Raw genomic sequence first — 12,704 nt, forward strand, 5'->3', positions numbered from 1 at the left:
CAAGCGTGAGGATGATGACTTGATAATGGGGAAACTGTATTACAAGTAAGTATTTGAGATACTAGGAAGTGTTGATAGGTCTCCGGTGTGTTCAGATACTGCCTGCCTGACTTGCAATGCCACAAGCTGAGACAATGAGGAATTAATGTCTCATGTGCTCTGAGCAGGCTTGGCTGGGGAGGGGAGTTGGACACAGACTTGTATGTAAACCCTTCATCTACTCTTCGCTGTGTGTGCTATATCTTCCCAGGGTTCCCTCCTCACAGACTCATCTCAAGGTTGACATCTTAACCATCACTTTGCTAGTACTGAAGCTTGTTTTCTAGTGGATTCTAAGGGACAGGGTTCGTTAGAACAATGTCTTACATGCTGACTCTGGCTGGTGATCTTATTCGTTTTTTGTTGAGTTCTTCTGGATCTTGAGTTCACCTTTGCAGGTTTTTTTAAATTAAAGTGAAAATATAATGTATACATTTGGTGCAGTTATCCCATTTTAGGACCCCACAGGGATGAGGCTTCCTTAAATTGCAATGTACACACAGATGTAAGGCAGAGTCCTGTTCCTCATAGAGAAGGTCTTTGGACCACAGTTTCCTCAGATGTGGGCATTCATCAATGAATATTCATGAAATTTGACATTTGTTGGGCAACTGAGGCAAAGGATAGCTCGGGGGGCGGGGGGAAGAGAAGGAGGTAAAAGGAAAGCTATCTATGAGGGAAGCATTGGAAGCATTATAGAAACTCAGTTCCATTGTCATAGTCCAGAAACACCCCAACCTGACCCACAGGTCTTTGAACATAATGAGTTAAGTATGGAGAGTTGGTGGAAAGTCTGTAATTGTTTCTCTTCAATGAAAAATAAATGCTTCATTGAAATCAATACTGTTGTATAGATCAATATCTGTACTAGCATTTTTATAAACATACAAAATCCAGTGGGAGGCGTGGGCCATGTCCACCTTCCAGTAATGCTGCCTGGAGGTAAAGGCTTCAGTGCCCCATGGAGCAAAAGTATCCATTGTCTGGGGCCCTGCCGGTATGCCATGATGGTCATCTCCAAATATCCTCCTGTCTGCCTCAGAAAGGTGCACATAGTGACTGGCCCATCCCTGAACCACACCATTATTCACTCGAAATTTGTTCAGCTTTTGGTGGAGACTCGGCTCTGGGTCCATGGGCTGGGGCTTCTGCACTGGTATAGACTTAGTCCCTGTTTTCCTTAGGAGCCCTCTTCCTTTGGGCTGTGGCTATGTGTAGCACATTCCAGTGATTGTGAGCAGGCTTTCAGAGGTGGTCAAAGCAGCTTCTGGTCCATTTGACAGATGAGCCTCTTTTCCTCCTTGTGTGCCACACAGATCTGCTCCCCAGAGCTAGCAGCATGGTCCGGCCTGGCCTGTCTGATGTGGGAAGCCAGGTTGTTGAGGGCAATGTCAGTTGTGAACTCCAGAGTGTCTGATATGGCCCTTCACAGAGGACAGCACTTTGCAGTCTGGGCTTCCTCCCAGCAGAAGAAGAGACAGGAACAGCAGTGGTGAAAGGGTTGAGGAAATAGTTCAGAGATGGAGTTACAGGAAGGCGTGCAAGTTATTTGAATCCATGTTTCAGTCTCCAATGCATATTGTCAGTGCTGCATGCTCTGAAAGGTCTCAGTACCAAGTCTGGCAGAAGCTCTTAGGTCTCCAAAGCTCAGCAGAAAGCTCAGCAGCTGTCTCATCAGCCTGTCACCAAAAGACCAATGTTATTTGAGATACGTGGAGAAATGAGGTAAGCTTACTCCAAAGTGCTACTCATCTCTGCAATTTTTAAAGCCTCATTGTATTTGGCTTGGTGTTGCCATGAAAGTTGGTTTGGTATCTTCCTTGAATGCTGAGAGGACTTTGTTCTGCATTGAGGTCCTGAATGGGCATGGGTCAGTTGTTAAGAGATGGGAGTGTGACATTCTGATGTTTGTTGAAAATTTGTTGCTATCTTGATTCTTCCCAATTGGTGGGAACCACTGGGTAGGAGAGCTGTAAAAGAAATATGTGAATATAAGGGAGGGTAGTATAAAAGTTAATAAGCTGTCTTCTGCAAGATTGAGTACTACTACTTTGACCTCTTGAACTACAACTTGCACAAAATCAGGCACTTCAAGTGGAAATTAAACCTCATAATAGAGGAATATGAATGGAGACAATCGTTAGATCTACTTCAAAATCTCTTACATGCCAAAGGCTAAATGGATCAAGGTAGATTATCATCTATGGCATGCTAAAACTATTCTCATGTTCTCTGTGGCTGGACTGAGGAGGACAGGACAGGATGATCATCTTTTTTAGGGAAATCCAAGAGCTCTGTTTGGAGGGCACACCATGTTGTAGGTAGGATTTGTGACAGTGTTGCATGTTTGGAGTCAGGCTTTCTTAGCAGGTTAGGGACTATCAGACATGACCAGGTTGGGGGACCTGGCACCTGACTCTGTCTGTGGTCTGGGGAAGCTGCTTGCTCTTATTGCAGGTGGACAGGAGGGACTGAGTGCAACTCCATACTCTACTCCAAGGGTACAGGGATATGCCTTGGTGTCCCGGTAAGGGAGTAGGAACATGGAGGAAGGGTCTTTGATCAGCACCTCCTGTTTGTTGTCTTGTATTTCTGAGATCTTGCTGCTTGCCAGTCCTTATATTTAGTCCTGTCTCTGATCTCAGCAAGCAGGCATTTCTTCCTATGGATGAACATCTACAGATAATGGGACACTGCATGCCCCATTTGTATGTCCCTTACAACTGTATGCCTTTTCACTAAGCTGATCCCATGCTTCTTAAAAATCTAGTGATTTCTTCTTTGCATCAAACTGTGGGCTCCTGGGCTAGGTCTGCTTGGATGGTGTTTGGCATAAAGCAGAGATCTGACAACTTATACCAGCAAAAGCTCGATCAGAGGAAGGGACTCTGACTTTGAAGTTTGGAGAAATATAAACTCTTTCCTGGGTTCTTGGGAGTGAGTCAGGTTTGGAGGAAAACCACTAAGTTCCTGGGTTGGATTGGGTCCTAAGACAAGGTAATTCCAAATCAGGATTTGGACATGTGGAAACTTACTGAAGTAAATGTCTTAAAGGGGAGGGTCTCTTGTGGCTCCTCTTTTTATCTCCCAAAGGAGAAAATGATAAAGAGCATCAGCTTGCTGTGCCACAGCATGCGAGCTTGGGAAGGCTCACAGGGAGACTTTAACTCAGTGTGGCTCATGGGGAGAGGTCTTGGAGAAATGGGCCTGTCTTAGAAACCCTGCCACAACTACCACCTGCACCTGTCAGTCAATTGTATTCCCCACAGCAGGCTGAGCAGACAGCTTTTCTGTGGCTGCCAAAGCTCTATTCGAGAATTATAGACTGAGTATGGATCTTATTCCCCACAAAGAGGGTTTAAAACCCACTTATGTCTGAGGCAGGGTATGGACGTGCTATTGTTAGCTCTAGATCTTATGGAAGAAAGAAAATCAGTTGCTGAAATGGTTTCTAATCTTGGCACAGTATTTAAAAATCCTAATATTCATATGCCTAAATTCCATGTGTTGAAGGCTGCAAATCAGCAAGTCTTTATAAAACTGAGGAAGTAGCCTGAAGTTTGGTCCAGAAACATATTGGGAGTGCAATGAAATCACTACTGTATGCTCCATGTATCACAGAATCTCTTAAAGGGGCAGTTTTAGGGGTACAGATAGTGAGAAGGAAGTTTCTTCAGAAACCTCTGAAATGTACCTGAAAGAGCCATTTCTTAAGTGTGGTAATCACTGGTGATCTAAGAAATAGACCAGTGGTCTGAACTGCATTTTTGAGTCAACTAACACAGAATAGCTAAATAAGATTTTGACAGTCTCCTTGGTTTTACCAGGTAGGCCAAATTGAAGGGCTCCATGTGGTCAACAAGTAAAGCTAAAGGTGAACTTAGTACTTTGAGAGGGAGGTGCCTGCGAGAAAGTTAGTGTAAACTTGGAAGTCCTAGTGATTGCATATCCATGTCTTCTAGATTACACTTGTCAGCTGCTTTCTAAACAGCTCTTTTCCACATTTCCAGTCACATATACCTCTGATGTCCTTGTGGAGTCATCTTTTTCCCATTGTGCCTCTACCCTTGATCATTATCAGTTGTAGATGTGACTGACCGGACTTACTTATGGTATTCCATGTCCCTACCCCAAGTACCCAGGGCTGCGGTGACTGGTTCATGGATGGGTGTGCAATTGAGTTGGGCATGTCACTAAAACCCAAGACAACATTGCTTGACTTGGAAATTATCATTTCTAAAAGTCTTTCAAAAATGTTTGAAAGGCCATGAGGTGTGGAGCACTTACAGAATAATGGCCTGGAAATTCTCATGGAGATGGTGTTATAGAGCCTCAATGTGGACACTGAGAACTAATCTGACACTAGAAATGGTAGAGAAGATAGAAACAAATTGGTTCTTGGTGAAATAAAGCCACTTGGACCAGCCTCACGTGGAGTCTACACGACATTTTTTTCTGCTTAATTTTTGACCCTATGAATTCCCTTTTCATTCAAGCCAAACAAACTCAGTGCTTGTTACCTATAGCAGAGAGCACTTGAATTGTTACAACCAAATAGATCTTCTCTAAAGATGTATTTATGAAGCTGATTCCTTCCATTTCCAAGATTAAAGTCAACTTGCTAGTAACATTTGGGAAATTGGATAGAAGAACTGAATAACAAAGTCTTGTCAGACTACTATAAATGTAAGGGTGTAAGGTGTAGAGACTCCTAAGAGACAGGAAGTCTGTGCCTAGGCCAACACAACATTGAAATGATCCCATATCTCTGGATTTCCTCATTTCATATTGATTTAGCCATTTGATAAAGACAGCATGTTTGAGAAAGGAAGAGAAATCTAGGTAGCTACCACTACTCTCACGACTTCTATCCAGAATTGAGTAAAGTTAACAAAGAAGCTTTTAAAAGAGGAAACACAAAGAGCTGTTTATGAATTTCACACACACTTGGGAATTTCTTAGAAAATGGATAAATCTGAAACAGGTGGCTTACCATTACAGTTTATCTGTAGTATATAGAACACACAATAGTTTTAGAAGTGAAAAAAGTATTCAAAAAGACCTTGAGTCTAGAGGGGTCACAAATTGTGGAAAAGCAAACTTATGATAAAGGGTGGATAGTAAGTTTATTATCCTGACTCCAGATTGTGACAGGTGCAAGGTTGTCTTTGCAGATCAGCCTTTATCTTTCCTGGTAAAGCAGGGAAGGAGGTACATCTTTGTAGATTTATGTTTTGCTTCTCCACAAATTGGAGAGGCCAGAGATCTTCATCACCTGGTTCTCAAATGCCTTCTGCTCAAAAACAGTCCTTCCATTAAAGGGATGTATGTTGGGTTGGCATTTTGTGCTGATCTTCTATAATGTGCCAGACCAGGTTCCTTCTCCTTTCCCAGTGGAACTGATCTTACTCTTTTGAGCACATTATACTCTAGGACTAGGCCCGGAAAAGTATAGCCTGGTAACATCAAGAGAGAAGTCCTTCTGGGCGGGTCCAGCACCTAGGCCTGTCCTGTACCAATGTGTAGGTGGACCCAATCCTCTGCAGAGAATAGCTTGTCATGGAACACCCATCTCTTCTCACAGGGGCATTGTAACAAAAATGCCTCCTCAGAAGTAGGAATAAAAAGCAGATTCAGTCTTAGGCTGAATTTCTCTTGCAGCAATTCCTGTTCAGGGTGTCAACTTGGCCCTATAAGCTGGAGTTACCCCTTCAACTGAATGAGCCACCTCTTATTCATTTTATAACTTTTCTGAAGCTTGGCCCTCTGGTCACTGCATTACATTTCCTCTACTAGGACTAAGTTGGCCTCCTGTGGTGACACAAGAATGCCTGTGACACCATCTCTGTGCTCCTGACATGTCTTGATGCATGTAGGTAGACATATCTTCAGAGCCTCAAATAAACACCAATTTTCCAGCCAGTGGTACAAACTATTGGCACCAGTTGGCACAAAGCGTCCTGATGCATTTTAATTTGAGACAAAGTAATTGAAGATGGAAGGATGTTTTATAATTAAGTTCTGTGGGAGCTTTGAATTCCTCATTTGCTTAAGTATGGTGAAGAAACTCTTAGTTCCATTTCATCTTTCTTAGGTTCCTCTTTAACTGGAACCAGTGTGAAAATCAGTCTGATTCCTCATGTTCTTTAGGCTGCTATCATAACTCGAGTCTGATGTCTTCTGGAACACCAAGGGAAAGGCTCAGCCAGCAGTGTTTCGAAGCAGCTTTAAGTGAAATGGACATAGTGTGCAAAGTGAAAGACTTGCTAAATAGCATCATGGGTTAAAAACTCCAACTCGTGCCAGAGTTGGCAGGGGAGAGTTGCCTATGTCCTAGTCAGTCTGGATCCAATGTGTTTCCAATCAACACAATTGGGAATTTTAATTGCCAAAACAATTCAGATTGACCATTTAAGTTTTGGAAACTCCTCTTTAAAGGATAAGGACAAGGTTGTAGATAATGAACACATAGCTATGCTTGGGAAAGTTGTGAGTTCATCTGGGTCAATAGCAAAACCAAATGTTGTGTAGTAGAATGTGAAATGATCAGAAAGAGAATTTTGGAACAATTGTGGACCAGGAGTCATCTTGCAAGTGAGAACAATCAGTTTCAACTTCTTTTTCTCTGCATTCTGTACTCAATGAAAGGACCTCCACAGAGAACTTGAGGAAAGAGGAATGGGAGGCTTCTAATGAACCAAGTCTTGGCTTTATCAAGAACCTCAGTGATGAAGGGGCTCCAAAGCAAAGTATCTGAATGATGACAAAGCTTCCACTCCAAAGAAGGCATGATGCAATGACAGCTTAAAACCTTGGAAGAGTTCTCCCCTACTTCTGAACTTCCGGCAGTCAACCCATGGCACCAAAACATTGTGAAGACCTGGTGTCATCAAAGTTGAGCACCACAGGCCTGAAACTTATGCACATAAATGATTCTAAACAAGATTCCCCATGTTAAAGGAAAATTCCGGTCACACCAAGAGCCCAGGTCTAAGTATCCCAGTCACAGGGAAAATACAGGTGGCAAGGTAGTAATGTCCTTTGAAAGTTATGAGGGATGGTGGCACCAAGGTTTATGTTCTGAACACATTGCGGAGAGAACCCCTGGTCTCTGGTGACTTCAACTGGTTGTGTGCTGCATAGGAAGGACCTTGAGAGACCCCAAACCATGCAATGGAGTCAGTGGCCTGAGGATGGGGCCGTGAACTTCACCATGGAGGAGTGGGCTTCGCTGAATCTATCCCAAAAGAAGCTCTACAGATATGTGATGTGGGAAAACTTTAGGAATATGGCTGCTGTAGGAAGAGCCTAGGATAACCAGGAAGTTGAAGAGTATAAAATTTACTGGAGAAATCTAGGAAATGAAGAGGTAGAGAAATGCTATCAATGTAAAGCTTGTAGTCAATATGAAAAAATATTTCTCTGGACTCCACATGCTAATGTGGACATGAAACAAGCTGGTTTAAAACCAGCCTTGCTGTAGAAAGCCCCTGATTGGGCATTTGTCACTAAATCATAGCTTTCCGTGTACTGAAGCCATATGAGTATTTGGGATCTGAAGAGAAGCTGTATAAATGTAATGAAAATTGAAGAACCTGAGGTAATTTCCATTCCTTTCAGAAGCATGCAAGGACAAAGCCTGTAGAGAATTTCTGTGAATGTGATGAATGTGGGAAATCCTACTCTGATCTTAGGGAAAGAACTCATCTTAGATCTTTGTATGTAATAAAAAATTGAAAGCAGCACACCCATGTTCTGATCCGTGAAAGAAATCATCCTGGAGAGAATCAATATGTATGTAAACAATGTAGAAAAGATTTCATTTCATCCCACTCTAAGTACATGAAGACATGCTGCAGAGCAGCCCTACGTGTATCTAAGGAATGTAAGAAAACATTAGCTCATAGCAATTCATTTAAGAGACTTGTAAGAATTCACACTGGGGGAGAAACCTTATATATGTAAACAAGGTAGGAAAGCTTTCAGCATACACAGTGAAAACTACATGAAAGGGCTCACACCGGTGAGAAACCCTATGTATGTAAGCAATATGAGAAAGCTTTCAGCACATGTACTTGTCAAACATGAAAAAACTCACACTGGGGAGAAACCCTACACATGTAAGCAATGTGGGAGAGTTCAGATAGCACAGTGACTGTCAATTACATGAAAGAATTTACACTGGTGACAAACTCTATGTATGTAAGCAATGTGGGAAAGCTTTCAGTCCACACATGTATTGTCAAGTACATGAAAGACGTCTCACTGGGGAAAAACTTTGTGACTCTATTTTGAAAATTCTGTGACAATTTCTCATGTAGTGGAGAACTGTAGAAATAATACAAAGTTTATCAACACTTCAAGTTTTCCAGAAAATACCAAACCCAGATGGAAATATCCTAAAGTACATACATGGCATGGTCTTCAGTAAATCACTTATAACTACATTATGTATCTGTAGTGTTTAATATTAAAATAGTGAGTTGGGGCTGGAGATTTAGCTCAGTGGTTCCACTGCCTGCCTTGTAAGCGCAAGGACCCAAGTTCGATCCCTGGTACCAAAAAAAAAAAAAAAAAAATGAATTGGCTGCCTTGATTACTGTAGCTTTAGAGGAAATCTTAAAATTAGGTAATAAATGTCTTCCAACACTTTTTATTTTCTTTTTACTTTTCTGGGTCCTTTGTTACTCCTATATAACTTTTAAATTTCAATATCCAATTCTTCATTTATAGCAAGTATACATAGACCTGAATTTTTATTTATACCTTGTGTTTTCTAATCCTTCTAAATTACAAGTTCTAGAGATTTCTTAGTATTTTCTCTGTAGATGATCATTTCATCTACATATAAAGATTTTACTTTATCTTGCCAATCCTATGCTAATTGTGTCTTTTTATTGCCAGACTATTTTGGTTTGGGCCTGGGTTTTGAAGTTTGATAGATGAAGAGTAGGCATATCTGCCCTTGTTCCCCACCTTAGGGAGAAAGCATTGTATCTTCTCAATTCATATAAGGCGTTTTTGCCGGAAGTATGGAGTACATGGCTTATCTGTTGAGAAGGTCCTGTTCTACTTCTAGTGTCCTGATAGCTTTTACCATGAACAGCTGTAGAATTTAGTCCAATACTTTTTCTCCAACTACTGACAGGATCATACGGCTTTTTCCTTTCCTCTGTTAAAATGATGACTTATGGGGGTGGATCTTCCAATGCTGAACCAACACTGCCATCCCTATAATAAAACCACTTTCTACGTACTGCCAGATCTGATTTCTAATAGTTTGTTTTGTTAAACAAATTTCTATGTTCATACATCTTTCTTCTATTATCTTTATCCAGTTTTAGGATTAGCACAATGTTGATTTCCTAAAATGAGGGGAGAAGTGTCCCTTCTTTTTTCTGCTTTAAATATTTAATATAATTTATCAGTTAAAATATATTTGAGCCTGTTGTTGTCATATACGTAGGTTTTTAAGCTAGGAATATACTTTAATAGGTGCTATTCAAATTTTACATTTCCTCCAGAGTTAGTTTCATTAATTTGTCTTCCAAGGTACTTCTTAGAAGTTGTAAAATTTATTTCAAAAAATATTTTTGTAATATGCTTTCTATATCCTTTCAAATTCTGTAAAATCTGTGGTAATGTCCTCCAAATTTTGATATTGTAACTTTAAAAATGTATAATTGATACTATGTAATAGGAAGAAAAGGTCTAAAGGAGTAGGGAAAGTTAGGGGTAGGGGAAAGGAAAGGGAAAAGAAAAAATATGAGAAAAGGAAAAAAATGGAAACAAAGTCCTTTGCACATAGGGAAGGGTAGAGAGGGTGAAGGGGAAAAAAATAAGAACCAAGATACATCATGCAAAGGTACAAGATCCCAATGATGAACGTAACTATATTTTGTACCTAAAATGCACCAATAAACTTAACAGAAAAAAAAATAGTTGGGCCTGGGATTTAGCTCAGTGGTGCTGCCCCCTGCCTCGCAAGCGCAAGGTCCCAAGTTCCATCCCTAGTACCCCCCACCCCCCAAATTAGTGAGTTCACCTAATTTTCTATTTTTGAGTGTCTTCATGCTTAATACATAGTGTTTTTTGACTAAACACAGTGAATTTAAACATCTTGCTTTCAAGTACAGTGAGTGTTTATGTAGTTTTTGCTTTGTCTTTAAAATTGGGAGGTGTAGGCCACTAAAATTAATTTTAAAATTGTTTTTTGTTAATTGTTGGGATTTTGCCACTACATTTGTTTTAATTTTTTGGTGCATATACTCCATATTCTGTGTAATAAAAGATGTTTTTGAATTTGCTTTATTTTAAGATATATATTTTCAGACTTGTGAACATGTTTTTGACAAAGTTGAATTGTTTTCACACAACTTGTAGATTAGCAAATGTTTTTCATATCATGACAAAATACCTGCTTATATCTCAACATCATTGTATATATCACATACAAAGTTTGCCTTTTTCTTTCATATTAGAGCAAATATTTACATAAAATTTTTTTCTTACCGTAAAGTTCTGAGGGATTGGTCCTCAAGTGATCCTTCCAACTGATGGATTTCCTGGCTTTGAACGTTTGATACTCTCCTTGAGATGCTGATACAATTATGGAGGCACCTTCAGTGGCTGCATTGGCCTCAGGGCTTGCATTGCAGCCAGCATTGGGAAGAAAGAGTGCAATTATCCCTAGAAACCCATAGTGGTAATGTGTGGTCCATGGATGAAGTCTCCCTGTGGACAGTATTAGTTGAATTCAGCTATTGCCTCATTGCGGAGATGTTTAGGCTTCTGAAAAGAATAAGGCAGTTCTTGCATCTTGCCTGAAAGGGTTCGGCCCTGCATCTGTTTGGCTGAATGTGTTCCAAGAAACAAGATGTGAATGATGAGCCCATGAGACTAGAATACTAGAAGAGGGGACACTCATGATTGCTGGTGGACAGGCTCCACAGTTGGGTCCATGATGCCACTGACAGCTGACCTCTGGTCTTCACACCCTGCATGCTTCCTGCTTCAGGGCCAGGCTGCTGGTGGTGGTGGTGGCGGTGGCAGATGGCGCCCTCAGTGCCTGGTATGTCATGGGATGACACACAGAGGCTCACTTTTACAATGGCAAAATACCTCAGTAGCTACCAGTTGTTCTACTGAATAAGATGAAACTGTCATTGCTACTATCAAATAATCCCCCCTTAGAGAAATGATTTCAGTAGCTCTAATTCAGAACTTCTTTAACTGAACATAGAGGTAGATGAGCGAAGTAATGGCAGTGAACTTCCGTTCAATTTTTCTCCTTAGAACACGAACCTTAGAAACTGCCGTGTTCCAACTCTAAATATAAAATGTACAGTATTAAAACAAAGGGTGGCTATCTTCCTCCTTCCTCCCAGAACATATGATTCCTAACATATGAAACAATACATTTGAGTCTTAATAACCTGAGCCTTCTATAGTTTGACTCTGGGAGAAACCTTGAACACTTTGTCAGTGTTTGCACTTGGATATGTTTTGTAAATTTCTGCCTTAAAAATGTTTGGATTCATTATCATAAACACATATTGAACTTAAAATATGTATAATTCACCTGTTCAAGGGACTGTATTTATTATAGGTGAATTGTTTTGTTTCTTTTTCTTTGGTACTGGGGATTGAACTCGGGTCCTTGGACTTGCGAAGCAGGTGGTGAAAACGCTGAGCTAAATCCCCTACCCCATATTAGGTGAATAGTTAAAGTAGAAGTAAGCCAAAAAGCATTAATATTCTTTGCATCATTAATTTACTTTTTTCCCCATGGAGAATGTTTTTACTGATAAATTATGCTTTGTGGACAAATTTATTACTATAATCAATTATATCATATGTGATAAAGGGGATTGTCCTGGTGATACTGGGGCCTTGACACCAGCATGATTTTTTAGTATGATATGTGAAGGAGAAATTATAATCAAAACTTAATTTCATTTTATACTCATATTGGTAAACTAACATTGAAAAAACACTGGAGCTCGAATTCAACATGGTAATGATTACTCGTAATGCTAAACAGATAGTTGGCAAAATTATAAGTGATATAATTTATACTTTAATTATATTAATTTACAGTATAATGTATAATACTGGGGTATTTCATGTGTTTTCTGTTAATAGCATTCTGAAAATTGTCTTATGGACAAAGTATTTCTAAGACATATATATAGAAATACGGTTTGAAGGAAATATATCAAAGAAGTTAAAATGCAGCCAAAAGTTGCACCCTACCTTTGTAATCAAATCTGTGGCCCTGTCTGTGCTAGGCAAGTGCTCTAACACTACCATAACTGTCATCTCCTAAATTGTCGCTTTTTAAATGAAGATGGAAGTATATGTAACAAGTAAATACATGTAGAACCTGCTGGGCATGGCAGAGCATGTCTGTAATCTCAAGTTAGTATCTGTTACACATGAGCAGGTGTGGGGGGGGTGGCATATGACTCCACCTGTTACCTGGTGAAATTCTTTATTTTCTCTTGCAGGTGTATAGTAGGGGCTGATAACTGAGTGCTATTCCACGATCTTCTCTGAGGGTGCATGGAATACACCTTGGTCCCATTAAGAGGATAGGAACATGAAAGGTCTTTGTGGACCAGCATCTCCTGTTTGCAGTCTGTGTTTCTGCCTGAGATCCTATT

At 40.2% G+C, this 12,704-nt stretch overlaps 1 pseudogene; it reads right to left on the reverse strand.

The window, feature by feature from the left end:
* Positions 1 to 595: 595 nt before the first annotated feature.
* Positions 596 to 4,160, reverse strand: LOC110349916 (putative E3 ubiquitin-protein ligase TRIML1; annotated as a pseudogene).
* Between the last annotated feature and the right edge of the window lie 8,544 nt (positions 4,161 to 12,704).

This window comes from Heterocephalus glaber, unplaced genomic scaffold (genome assembly GCF_053883595.1).
Source record: "Heterocephalus glaber isolate CG9 unplaced genomic scaffold, H.glaber_assembly_v1.0 deba00001454, whole genome shotgun sequence".
NCBI classification, from domain to species: Eukaryota; Metazoa; Chordata; class Mammalia; order Rodentia; family Bathyergidae; genus Heterocephalus; species Heterocephalus glaber.